The 13,704-nt window shown below is 40.9% G+C and overlaps 1 protein-coding gene across 9 annotated transcripts in view; it reads left to right on the forward strand.

Moving 5' to 3' along the window:
- hecw2b (HECT, C2 and WW domain containing E3 ubiquitin protein ligase 2b) overlaps positions 1-13,704 on the forward strand; it is a 363,894-nt gene that overhangs the window by 142,445 nt on the left and 207,745 nt on the right. The gene's annotated exons all lie outside the window — the stretch shown is intronic.

Below are 13,704 nucleotides of genomic sequence, written 5' to 3' on the forward strand. Positions count from 1 at the left end.
CTCGTATTTAGCTGAGGAAGTGGGTTGTATTAGTGTGGAAGGCAGCAAAATTTTTGAATGTTATTGTCATTTAAGTTTGTGCAGAGTATTTCATGAGTTTTGACTTGTCCTTTATAGATAGCAGTGTTGAGGCATTTAGGACATTCTACATAGGCCCTATCTTGCTGTTACAGCCACATTATCTGCAATGTGGGACATTGAACTTTGAACAGTACAGAACTATCATATTCAATATAGGCTATTTGATCCACATTATGCCAATCCTGATGCTAATTTATGCTAAGTGTCTTCTCCTGTGTATCATAAATGTCCCTGCATTTCCTTTAAGGTCAAGTGTCTAGCTAAAAGCTTCTGAAACTCCATTAAACTACCTGCTACCACTATTAGCCCAAATAACCCATTCTAGGCACCTACTACTCTCTGCATTAAAAAAATGCTCCTCATATCACCTTAAAAACCCCCACCCCCACTAATCTTAAAAGCATATCCTCTGGTGTTTGGCATTTCTGTGTTGGGGAAAAATAGCTTGTCTGTCTACCCTATTTATGCCTCCCGTAATTTTAAAATCTTCTATCAGTTCTCTGCTCATCCTCCGATGCTCTAAGGGGAACAGCATAAGTTTGTCCAACCTTTCCCCTGTTTCTTATTGTCCTCAGCTCTTGAGTATTTTTAATAGTCATATTTGCTTTCTGGCACAAAGTATTCAAAAGTTGAGCAAGCTGGAGAGAAGACATTTCTTGCCCTCTTTATCTGAGGCAATGTCCTTGGGTTCTAAACTCTCTTATAGCATTTATCCTGCCAAATCTCCTTGCAATATCATGTGCTTCAATGAGATTACTTCTCATTTTCCAAGTTCCACAGTATGGCTATTGGTTTTTGGCTTCTTCCCCCTTTCTTTCTCGTCCTGATGAAGGGTCTTGGCCTGTCAAGTCAACTGTTTCTTTCTATAGATGCTTTTTGACTTGCTGAGGTCCTTCAGCATTTTGTGTCTGTATAGGAAAATTTCCTTGATCCAGGAATCAACAGCTGATGTACTGTATCCAGGTACAGATTCTCTTAATGCATACAGAGGCACAACTGTGCTCTCATTAGAGCTCTGCATAGTTATAGCAAAAGTTTGTTATTGTTGTGTTCCATACTACTTGCAAGTAATGGCAACAAGCCATTTGCCTTCCTATTATTACACCTACATTTTGATCTTGGCTGAGATTGAGATTGGTTGCAAATAGTGTTTTTGCTATCGTGATCCAATGCAATGCCAATTCATGCTGGTTGTTTTGTCAGGAGCTCTGATCTTTTACTTACATGTTAGGCTCTTGATTTGAAGCACATAAACTTTCAAACTGCAGCCAACCATTCCTGCCGTGATGCATGCACTTTTAGGATTGATTTAGAAAAAAAATCAACTCGTGTAGAATTCCACAATACCTGCTGTGTTCAGAAATTCCCAGCATGTTTCTTTTCAGAGCACATTAGGAAAGAACTTCAAATATTTCCAAATATTAGATGATATTTAATCTATGGATTATATACATTGTTATACCCCTGTTGGAATTTCTGCATTTTTTAAAAGGCTGAGCAGGCAACTATTACGAGTTAAAAATTCTAGTGCCGGTAATGGCACTACATAGTTGTGGAATTTCATGTGCAGCTTGAGGAATGCATTTGCCGAGGCTCATGCGATCTCTTTGGAAACCTTGGAGGAGTGATTTAAAGCTGCTCTTCACACTTTTATTTGGGGCTTTTGCTCATCTTCCACTTGGCAGATTGGGACAATCCTCTGCAAAATCTCCAGTTGACAGAATGTTAGAGTATGCAAAGTGGAATGTAAACAGCCAAGATAGCTGTCACAGCCATTTATATTTCTTGTGATCAGAAATCACTAATACCATATCACTGAGTAACACTGCATTATTTATGTCTTGTCAGCCGCCTTATTCTCTGTTCCTATAGTAACTGCATGTTAACATCAGTACTAGCTGCTGTCACCTCACCTTTTCTGGAGTGTTTAAAATCATTTTATTTCTGATGTGAATTTTAAATTATTGTTTTGGAACCTTCTTGTGCTACAAACTATTCAGTTAAACATTCCTCCAAGATTTCCTTCTGTGTTTCATATTGCAGGGAGGTTTAGTAATGGAAGCAGAGTGCAAGTGCTCTTGCATGTCTCTGAGTAGATACAGTCTGTAATAAGGGTGTGTGCAGTGATTCATCTTCCTCTGGAGAACAATATGAAAGACCAGATGGATTTCTTCTGCTTTGTACTATCCTATACTGAACTGTAGTTTGGACAGTTTTACCTTAACTGGTGGTAAATAACTCGTGATGAAATTTTCAAATTCCTTGAGTGTGTGACAGAGCAGCCCAGCTGGGAATTTATTTAATGATGGGATTTTCCACATAGTTACCTGCATACTAATTATTCTATGATTAGTTCAGGTAACTGTTTGGGTTATGAGAATACAGCCTCACAGAATTTATAGACAACTGCACAAAAATTTGATGCACAGAATAAAATATGTCTTCACAGAACTTGTGTAAAAAGCAAATAAATCAATACAATTTATTCTTTTCAGCTAGTTTCTTGAAGCATGTGCAGATGATGGATATTTGTGTTATGGCCCGTTTTCTTTGAATACAATCCTATCTTGTAACATAGGGTACCTTGTACAGGTGTTAGTGAGGACGTCACCATCTCACAACTGGGTAAGGAGCATCATTTGAAAACAAGTGAAATGACAGGACAGGATTCCCATTCTCCTTGTCATTATTGATGTATAATGTAAAAATTATACCGTTTAAGATGGCGCTGCTGAAGGGGAGCTACAGCTTACTGGTAGTTAACAAAACAAGAAATACAACTGAATACTTTATTAACACTTTTTCTGTAAAACCCATGGTAAACGATCACCACAAACGATGAGGATGTGAACGAAGGTGAGGTTGATTTGAGAGTTGAAATGCTTGGGTGCAAGATAAAGTCGAGGCATGTTCAAGAAGCTGAGACATATTTGAGGCTTCCGGTTAAGAAGGCGTTACCGAACTCGTGCAGCAGCTTCTGGTAGTCAAAAGCTAAGAAATCCAGCCAGAACATCACTAAAAATACATTTTCTGAGGTAAATTGTGTTAACTTATCACCACAAACAGTGAAGGGGTGAGCGATGACAAGGTGAGTGCGGGGGGCGGGGGGGGGGATGAGCCAAGATGGTGTGTTGCAGAATTGTTGCAGATGGAGTTCTGATGCTTCTACAACTGGCTTGGGAGTGAAGTTGGATTGCTCTGGGCATTGAAAGGAGAAGTTGGGCCTCGGGCAGAGAAATTCCAATCTTCGTTCAACTGGCCCGGGTGTGAGGTTGGATTGCTCTGAGCGCTGAGCTGATCTGAAGAGCTTGAGAGTGGCTTTGGGCAAGGTGGTGAAATCTGGGCGGTGTGGCCTAGGTCTGATTTCTTTTCAATAGTCGGGTCCTGGTGTGAGGTACGATTCACTGTTTAGACAATTTAAGTGCCTCAATTTTGGTTCAGAATGCTGTTGTTGTTTGCTTCAATTATAGTATTTGGATGTTTTTTTTTCTTTCTCTTGCACATCAGGTGTTTGTCTTTTGTTTTTATTTTTATTGTTTTGATTGATCTAAGTGCCAGGCCGATTTGGAAAGGTCAGGTACAGGTTGAAACATGGCGGTGGGGTCCAGACCCAGAGCACATCAATGAGACGGGGCCCAGGTCTTAGAGTGAGGAACGACCTAATGTTTGGACAACCTAAACGCCGTGTCAGATGGATTGAAGAGGCAGGGTGTCAGGACCAGAGGCAAGGGTTGGAATGGTTCTGCTCGCTGCTCTGCCACACTTACTCCACTTCACTTGTGAGTCTGTTGGGGTCATCTATTGCATCCAGTGTGGCCTCCTCTACATCGGTGAAACCCGACACAGATTGGGGGACAGCTTCGTCGAGCACCTCCACTCCATCTGCCACAACAGACAGGATCTCCCAGTAGCCACCCACTTCAACTCTGCTTCCCATTCCCATTGAGATATGTCCATACATGGCCTCCTCTACTGCCATGATGAGGCTAAACTCAGGTTGGAGGAGCAACATCTCATATTCTGTCTAGGTAGTCTCCAGCCCCTTTGTATGACCATAGAATTCTCCAACTTCTGGTAATTCCCTACCCCTATCCCTATTTCACTCTGCCCCCTCCCGCAGCTGCCTATCACCTCCGCCTCCTTCTACTACCCATTGTGTTTTCCCCTATTCCTTCTTCACCTTTCCTGCCTATCACCTCCCTGCTTTCCCTCCCCCACCCCTTTATCTTTCCCCTTACTGGTTTTTCACCTGGAACCTACCAGCCTTCTCCTTCCCACCCTCCCTCCACGTTCTTCTCAGGGCTTCTGCCCCTTCCCTTTTCAGTCCTGACGAAGGGTTCCGGCCCGAAACATTGACTGGTCATTTCCATGGATGCTGTCCGGCCTGCTGAGTTCCTCCAGCGTTTTGTGAGTATTACTTACTCCACTCTTCCCTTGCACTGAAGCTGGGGCAGCTCCAGCTGCTCCAGGCTTGGTCTCTGCAGGCTCCATGACATTTACTTTGCCGTGTGCTGTGCTGAGGCTGCGGGCCTGTTTCGACTGCTCCTGGCTTCGAGTCTGAGGACTCACTTTTGTCCTAAATGCTATTTGCTTACTTTTATTGTTTGCACAATTTCTTTTTCTCTCTGCACATTGGGTGGTTGTCAGCCTTCTTCTTTCTATGGGTCCTTTTAAGTTTCTTGTTTTGTGGCTGCCTGTAAGGAGGTGAATCTCAAGGTTGTGTATACATACTTTGATGACAAATGTAGTCTGAGCTTTGAATGCAGATAGGTTTCCATCTTTCCACCCTGCTCTTCCTTGTCCTTGCCAATCATTCAACCCAAGTGTGTCTCCCCAGCTGGGACCGGGTAACCAAAAGGCCAGAGATTCTATTGACTCTGTGAATTATTGATTATCAAACAATGAATATGCAGAGAATGGACAGATGTAGACCATGTACAGGCAGAAGGGATTAAGTGCTGTTCGTTTAATCAGTCATTGTGGACTCTGGTGCCTGTTCCTGTACAATGCTGTTTGATGTTCTAATTTATCATTATTGTTTTCAGAGTGTGTGCCTTAAGGTTTGTTGGAATAGGAAAATTGTACTTTTGTTTTGTTTGTCTGGGGTTAATCCATGACTTTCCAAACCTTGCCTCTATATATCTGCTCTGAAATCCTGTACCAACAATGAGTTTCTTTGTTAGAAGCTGCTCTTATTTAAAATGTTGCTAAGAATATCACTCCACCTGGATCCAAAGCTCCTGTCATTGGGCTTTCTCAGCCTAATCAGGTGTTAACATTGCTGCTGTCTTTGCAGCCTCAGGGTGGTACTAGAAATTTAACCTTCAAAGTTATTGTTTTGTTTTCTCCTTTGAAACCAATGATACAACTGCTGGGCTCCAATCTCTTTATCTGAGTGCTCCCCCCACCCCAAATCCCCTGACACCTCACCACCACTGCTCATTGCAGGCTTCTCACCTGGCAACTCCAACCAAATTTACTGACCCTCCCCCCATTGACTCATTAATCACCTTCCCTCACCCAGAGATTGCTTTTTATTCCTGTCACCTTTCAACCTTTGCCCTGAAAACCAACTGCTGATTACTCCTTCATTCACTGACATGTCCAGCCAATTTGTGGTGTCCCTTTACCCTTCTTATCCAATCTCCACCAGATTTTCTTGCAAACTTGCCTCACCCCTGCATTCCATCCACCCTCAGCCTGAACGTACTTGTTTCTTTTTGCAGTAGCACAATGGATGAATGAAAGACTTTAATTTTGTGTAAGAGTTTTGTAACATGCCTTGCAATAGGTCCCTATGTGTCACTGAATGTTAAATGGACCAAGATGGTCATTGGCATATTCCATGGAACAGATTAAATTGTCTCAGTGGACGATGAAATTCTAAGCCACGGTTTTGTAAAATTATAAAGTGAGGTTAATGTTTAATCAGAGTTGTTTTTGATTGTTCAACAACTGAGTTTATATTGTAATAATTAGGACTTGATGCTATCACTGGTTTTTAATTGCTTTATAATTTATAATTGCTATAACATATTTTGCTTGCATCACAGCGCAAACCATACGTTAAAACTTGTTTTTGTCCACAGATGCAAGGGTTCAGGCTTTGAACTGAACGATGTTTTCACACCTAGAGAATTTATATCATCAATTTATTTGGAGGTGTTAAATATTACAATAATCAAATTACTATTAGTTCATTTTTGTTTTGTAAAGTATTTTTCATAATAAAAGGTAGGAAATCAATATATTTTGAAAGCTGTCCTTGTATTTATTAACAATTTTAATTTGCTAATTGATAGATAAAGCCACTCTTCATGAAATACCAAATAGTTTCAACAGGTGAATGCTGTAACCACTGAGTTGAAATCTAATCCTGTTTTTGGTGGACTGAAAAGCTGTTGCCATATGCTCAGTCTGTGCTTACATTTAGTCATGGGGATACACAGTGGGACAGCTGGTAGATCTGTCTTGCAGCTCCAGTGACCTGGGCTCAGTCCTGACCTTGGGTGGTGTCTATGGAATTTCTTCCTCTGATCCTTTTAGGTGCTCTGGCTTTCTTCTGCATCTCAAGGACGTGCGGGCTGGTACGTGAATTTAGCTTTTGTACATTAGACAAAGCGTGTAGGTAAGTGGTAGAATCTGGGAGATTGAATGAGAGTCTGAGAGAACAGGTTACAGAGAAAATTAATGGAGGAATGGGATTGCTCTGTGAGCTGGCCTGGACTCAATTAGCTAAAGCAGCCTCTATGTTGTGAGGAAATATAAAATATTAAATAATGAAATAAATACATTTTTGTGAAGAAGTTGCAGAAAAACGAATTTGGACTAGTCATTATCTTTGGTTGAGCAAGCTTTTAGATTTGTTGCTTTCAGGTTACAATGAAATGGACATAAATTTTTCTGCTGACAGGGAAAGCAAGCTAAACATTAGCTGGGAGTTTGGCAATTGTAATCAATATGTCTGAATAAGTTAAAGTTAGGGGTTTTTTTAAAGAAAGTGAAAATAACAAATATTTGCACTGTGTTATGAACAAATACAATTTTCCAGAAAATTTATCAAAGTTTTAATGTTTAATTATGTTCATATTCCTTAACTAAGTAACATGTTTGACTTAATTCTAAAATGCATTTTGACTTTTAAAAAGAAGGTGAATACAGTTTAACTGTGCTTGAAAACCTTGAGCTATTCACAAACTAGCCATGATATGGCATGGCAGAATTGGATAGAAATATCTTCCTTTACGGAAGGAAGATGCACAAAAGAAAATCTGATTTATTATACTGGACTGTTTCCTTTTGCTCTGATTGCTTGTAATCCTTTGAAAGTTTGTCATGTTTCAGCTCGACCCTTTCCTGGATTCCAATTTGTTTAACGTGATACTTTAGGTAAGGCACTGTTTCCTTTGTAGTGATGTTGATTATCTGTCACCACATGAGAGCTTGGCTATTCATATAGAAATTCTAATGAGCACCAAAAAGTGTGTCAAGGTCACTTTTTAAATTTAGTGATTTCTGTTTTGCCCATCTGAGTGAAGACTAGTTTCGGGAAGCCCATTCTGCAATTTAAAAAAAAATGTTGTGAACCATTTTGAGCTCCTCCCTGATATTTCTAAGCTAGGAAATGTCGTTGATTAGCATAGAGTTCAGAATATTGAAGGGAGATGATCAGATCAATTCAAGTCAAGTTGATTGTCATTTAATTAAATACATGTTTCCCATATTCTGAGATTTATATAATTATTGGACTGTAATTTATTTTGATTTCCTTCAGTTGTTTTTGGTGTTTTCTTTCTTGTGGACCATTGGCGGGGAGTGATATCTTTTTTTTCATCAGCACCCCCCCCCCCCATCTTTCTGTATTTCATGGCTATCTGGAGCAGACAAATATCAGAGTTATATTGTACATGCATACTTTGACAATAAAATGAACCTTTGAACATGTATATAATGTATATAGGAACAAAATGTTTCTCTGAACCAGGGTGTAAAGCACAGTAGTAAACATAACACATAAAACGATAACTTATGAAGGTAAGAATAAAATCTACAGACGAGTCACATATAAGTAACAAACTAAAATGGATAAATTAAATATTGGAAGGTATGGAACAGATTAACCAGTGACACTTCGAAGGAGATGCAATAGGCAGTTCAGAAGCCTAATGGCCCAAGGGAAGCAACTATTTCACATCCTGATCATTCTTGTTTCTATGATGACCCCTGTGTTTCGTATTTAATATTTAAGTAATATTTGAATAATCTTGCATTTGTGTGTGTAGCTTGATTATGCATTCTTGTGCAATTAATTACTTGCTGGTTATATGTAAAAATACATGAATTGCATACGCCATTGGGCTATCAAGTAAACACGAAATTAGACCCATGTATCCAGACTGCTGTGTTTTCTTTTGAATTAGTTTAATGTTGTGAAGTTACAAACCATAACACCCAGAAACAACAGCCACAATCTCAGAATAAGGAGTAAGGCATTTAAAATGGAAAAGTGGAAAATCAGTTCTCTGAATTGGAGTAATGTGGAGACTCAGTCACTGGGTTCAACACAGAGATGGATTGATTTCTGTTTGTTAAAGACATTGAGTAACATGGAGACAGTGGGAAAAGAGCATTGCAGTAGATTAGATCTCAATGAATAATGTGGCCTACTGCTGTTCCTATTCTTCGGTGGTGTGCTTATCACCAAGCTCAAAGGATCACTATATGGTGTAGTGGTTAGCTCAATCACTTTATAGCACCAATGATCACTGATGGGGTTTGATTCCTGTTGCAGTCTGTATGGAGTTTGTACATTCTCCCAATGACCGCGTGAGCTTCGTCTGGGTGCTCTGGTTTCCTCCCACATTTCAAAGAGGTAAGGGTTAGGGTTAGTAAGTTGTAGGCATGTTATTTTTGTGCCAGAAGCGTGGCAACACTTGTGGCTACCCCCAGCACAATCCTTGCTGAGTTAATTTGATACAAACAATGATACAAAGATCCGTACCTTGCAATATTTCAATGTACATGTGAGAAACACAGCTAGTCTCTATTTCCCATGTAGTTGCCACTAACAAAGTCTTTTATTTTTTTTGCATTCTGTGAACTTGATGTCACTTAACTATGTCCTCAGACTGCCCCGAAACAGGCAGAATAAAATTGTTATCTTCATCATTAAGGACTAGATATAAACACTCAATTTTGCTATCCATTCTACCAACTTCCTTAAGCCTCTCAGCATTATTATCATTCTTTGGCATAAAAATAGCAAAAATTCAATCTCATTCTTTACAATAGATTTGTTTTTGTGTGGCGTACAAATGCCCCAGTTTGTCCTTCACTTTTCCACTTCTAAGAGGACGATCTCAAGGCTGGCCGCACCTCCATTGAAAGTGCTGTTATAATCTGGTTTTCCTCCCCAGCTCAACTGGAAATCCTTGTAGTATTGCCTCTGAATGTACTACTTTGGTTGTTCCCTGTTGGTGTAATTGTACCCCACTGGTAACGTGGTGGTCTCCAGCCGAGTGTGGAGAAGCCTTTGTGAGGGAATGGGTAAACAGAAAATGTAAATTACACAAGACTTCTAAGAAAATGGGGGAAGTCACTTTACTGTGGTTATACTACAGACCTCCAAACTTCAGAGGGGGATAGAGGAGTCAATATGCAGGCGTATTAGAGAGGACTATAGAAAGAGAAGGGAATTTCAGCTACCCTGATATTCATTGGAATCACTCATAGCAAAAGCCTTAGAGGGGTGCAGAATTTTTAAAGTACATCTAGAAAACCTTTTGAGCCATTTTGTAAATAGCCCTACAAGAGAAAGGAAGATACTGAATCTAATTTGTCAGTGGAGGACCATTTCAGACCATTCTAAGTCTTAAAGTTGCAGTGACGTGTTCATTCAAGGGATGTGGGTTTCTCGGGCCGAGTCTTTGTTTATTTGCCTTTCCTTCGTTGCACTTGAGAAGGTGGCAGTAAGCTGCTTGAAGTGTGGGTGTACCCACAATGCTGCTAGGGAGGGAGTTCCAGGATTTTGACCCAGTGACAGTGAAGGAATGATGATATATTGCCATGTTATGTTGATGTATAGCTTGAAAGACTTGAAAAGCATTTCAGCATGGACTAGGTGTGTTGTGCTGTAGTACTGTATGAGTTAAAGTGGTGGTAATTCCATAATTTTGCTGCCCTTCTAGCTGGCAGAGACTGAGAGTTCGAAAAATGCTGTCTATGGAAACTTGTCGGGTTGCTGCAGTGCATCCTATCATCCCAAATTGGGTGGGGGAACGCTGATTTCAATGTGGTAAGGCAGATGTGGACTGGGAGTAGCTTGTAGGTGAGTATTTCCTCAAGTAGTAGGATTCATTCAAAAGTAAGAGTTCAGGTCTACAGCTCACAGAACCTGAAATATCAAGGGTTTATTGATCATTGTTCACAAAAAACATCTTATTGTGGCTTTAAAGAATAGGAAACAAGAAAGGCCTATATAGATTGTGTTTAGGGATACATAAACAAGTAATTAGGATATGATAATTAAGAGGTAAAGAAGATTAGGAAAAGATCATGAACATATTAAATAAATATTTTAAAGCCAAGTGAGTAACCAAGGAATGAATAGGGGACATTAGGAGTAAGAAAGGGATCTGTGCTTGAACTGGAGGATGTAGATGGGGTTCGTAAATGAATATACAGTACTCGCGTGTTTTTACTATGAAGAAGCATGATAGTTGAAGAATCCAAAGAGAGTGTTAGTGGAATTCTAGAACATAATTCTGTTGAAAGGGAGGTGTGAAGTTTCTTAGCAGGTTCAGAGAGGATAAATCCCCCAGGGCCTGATCAGATGTAGAGAAATTATTGGGAAGTAAACGCACAGGATTAATCAGCATTGGGAGAAGTGAGATTGATCGAGTACAGTCAGCAAGGAGATCATAGAAACATAGAAAATAGGTGCAGGAGTAGGCCATTTGGCCCTTCGAGCCTGCACTGCCATTCAGTATGATCATGGCTGATCATCCAACTCAGAACCCTGTACCTGCCTTCTCTCCATACCCCCGATCCCTTTAGCCACAAGGGCCATATCTAACTCCCTCTTAAATATAGCCAATGAACTGGCCTGAACTGTTTCCTGTGGCAGAGAATTCCACAGATTCACCACCCTCTGTGTGAAGAAGTTTTTCCTCATCTCGGTCCTAAAAGGCTTCCCCTTTATCCTTAAACTGTGACCACTCGTTCTGGACTTCCCCAACATCAGGAACAATCTTCCTGCATCTAGCCTGTCCAATCCCTTTAAAATTTTATACATTTCAATCAGATCCCTCCTCAATCTTCTAAATTCCAGCGAGTATAAGCCTGGTCGATCCAGTCTTTCATCATATGAAAGTCCTGCCATCACAGGAATCAATCTGGTGAACCTTCTTTGTACTCCCTCTATGGCAAGGATGTCTTTCCTCAGATTAGGGGACCAAAACTGCACACAGTACTCCAGGTATGGTCTCACCAAGGTCTTGTGCAACTGCAGTAGAACCTCCCTGCTCCTGTACTCGAATCCTCTTGCAATGAATGCCAGCATACCATTCGTCTTTTTCATCGCCTGCTGTACCTGCATGCCTACTTTCAATGACTGGTGTACAATGACACCCAGGTCTCGTTGCACCTCCCTTTTTCCTAATCGGCCACCATTCAGATAATAATCTGTTTTCCTGTTCTTGCCACCAAAGTGGATAATCTCACATTTTTCCACATTAAATTGCATCTGCCATGAATTTGCCCACTCACCTAACCTATCCAAGTCGCCCTGCATCCTCTTAGCATCCTCCTCACAGTTAACACTGCCGCCCAGCCTCGTGTCATCTGCAAACTTGGAGATGCTGCATTTAATTCCCTCATCTAAGTCATTTATATATATTGTAAACAACTGGGGTCCCAGCACTGAGCCTTGCGGTACCCCACTAGTCACTGCCTGCCATTCTGAAAAGGTCCTGTTTATTCCCACTCTTTGCTTCCTGTCTGCCAACCAATTTTCTATCCACATCAATACTATACCCCCAGTACCACGTGCTTTAAGTTTGCACACTAATCTCCTGTGTGGGACCTTGTCAAATGCCTTTTGAAAATCCAAATATACCACATCCACTGGTTTTCCTCTATCCACGCTACTAGTTACATCCTCAAAAAATTCTATGAGATTCGTCAGACATGATTTTCCTTTCACAAGTCCATGCTGACTTTGTCCGATGATTTCACTGCTTTCCAAATGTGCTGTTATCACATCTTTGATAACTGACTCTAGCATTTTCCCCACCACCGATGTCAGGCTAACCAGTTTATAATTCCCCGGTTTCTCTCTCCCACCTTTTTTAAAAAGCGGGGTTACATTAGCCACCCTCCAATCCTCAGGAACTAATTCAGAATCTAAAGAGTTTAAAAAAATTATCACTAATGCATCCACTATTTCTTGGGCTACTTCCTTAAGCACTCTGGGATGCAGACCATCTGGCCCTGGGGATTTATCTGCCTTTAATCCCTTCAATTTACCTAACACCACTTCCCTACTAATATGTATTTACCTCAGTTCCTCCATCTCACTGGACCTTTGGTCCCCTACTATTTCCAGAAGATTATTTATGTCCTCCTTAGTGAAGACAGAACCAAAGTAGTTATTCAGTTGGTCTGCCAATCCTGATTGATTAACTGGATTTTTGTGAGGAGGTGATTGAGTGTGTCTGTGAGGGTAATATCGTTGATAGACTAGGTATAGTCATAGTCATACTTTATTGATCCCGGGGGAAATTGGTTTTCGTTACAGTTGCACCATAAATAATAAATTGTAATAAAACCATAAATAGTTAAATAGTAATATGTAAATTATGCCAGGAAATAAGTCCAGGACCAGCCTATTGGCTCAGAGTGTCTGACCCTCCAAGGGAGGAGTTGTAAAGTTTGATGGCCACAGGCAGGAATGACTTCCTATGATGCTCTGTGTTGCATCTCGGTGGAATGAGTCTCTGGCTGAATGTACTCCTGTGCCCACCCAGTACATTATGTAGTGGATGGGAGACATTGTCCAAGATGGCATGCAACTTGGACAGCATCCTCTTTTCAGACAGCACCATCAGAGAGTCCAGTTCCATCCCCACAACATCACTGGCCTTACGAATGAGTTTGTTGATTCTGTTGGTGTCTGCTACCCTCAGCCTGCTGCCCCAGCACACAACAGCAAACATGATAGAACTGGCCACCACAGACTCGTAGAACATCCTCAGCATCGTCTGGCAGATGTTAAAGGACCTCAGTCTCCTCAGGAAATAGAGACGGCTCTGACCCTTCTTGTAGACAGCCTCAGTGTTCCTTGACCAGTCCAGTTTATTATCAATTCGTATCCCCAGGTATTTGTAATCCTCCACCATGTCCACACTGACCCCCTGGATGGAAACAGGGGTCACCGGCACCTTAGCTCTCCTCAGGTCTACCACCAGCTCCTTAGTATTCCCAACTTAATGGTATTGGTCCATGGCATGTAAAAGGTGGGGAACTCCTAATGTAGGCAATTGGTCTTTCATAAGGCCTTTGGAAAGGTGGCACATGGGAATCTGGTCCAAAAGATAAGAGCCCTTGGGATCCAGGGACATTTGA

This window comes from Mobula birostris, chromosome 6 (genome assembly GCF_030028105.1).
Source record: "Mobula birostris isolate sMobBir1 chromosome 6, sMobBir1.hap1, whole genome shotgun sequence".
In the NCBI taxonomy this organism is placed as follows: Eukaryota; Metazoa; Chordata; class Chondrichthyes; order Myliobatiformes; family Myliobatidae; genus Mobula; species Mobula birostris.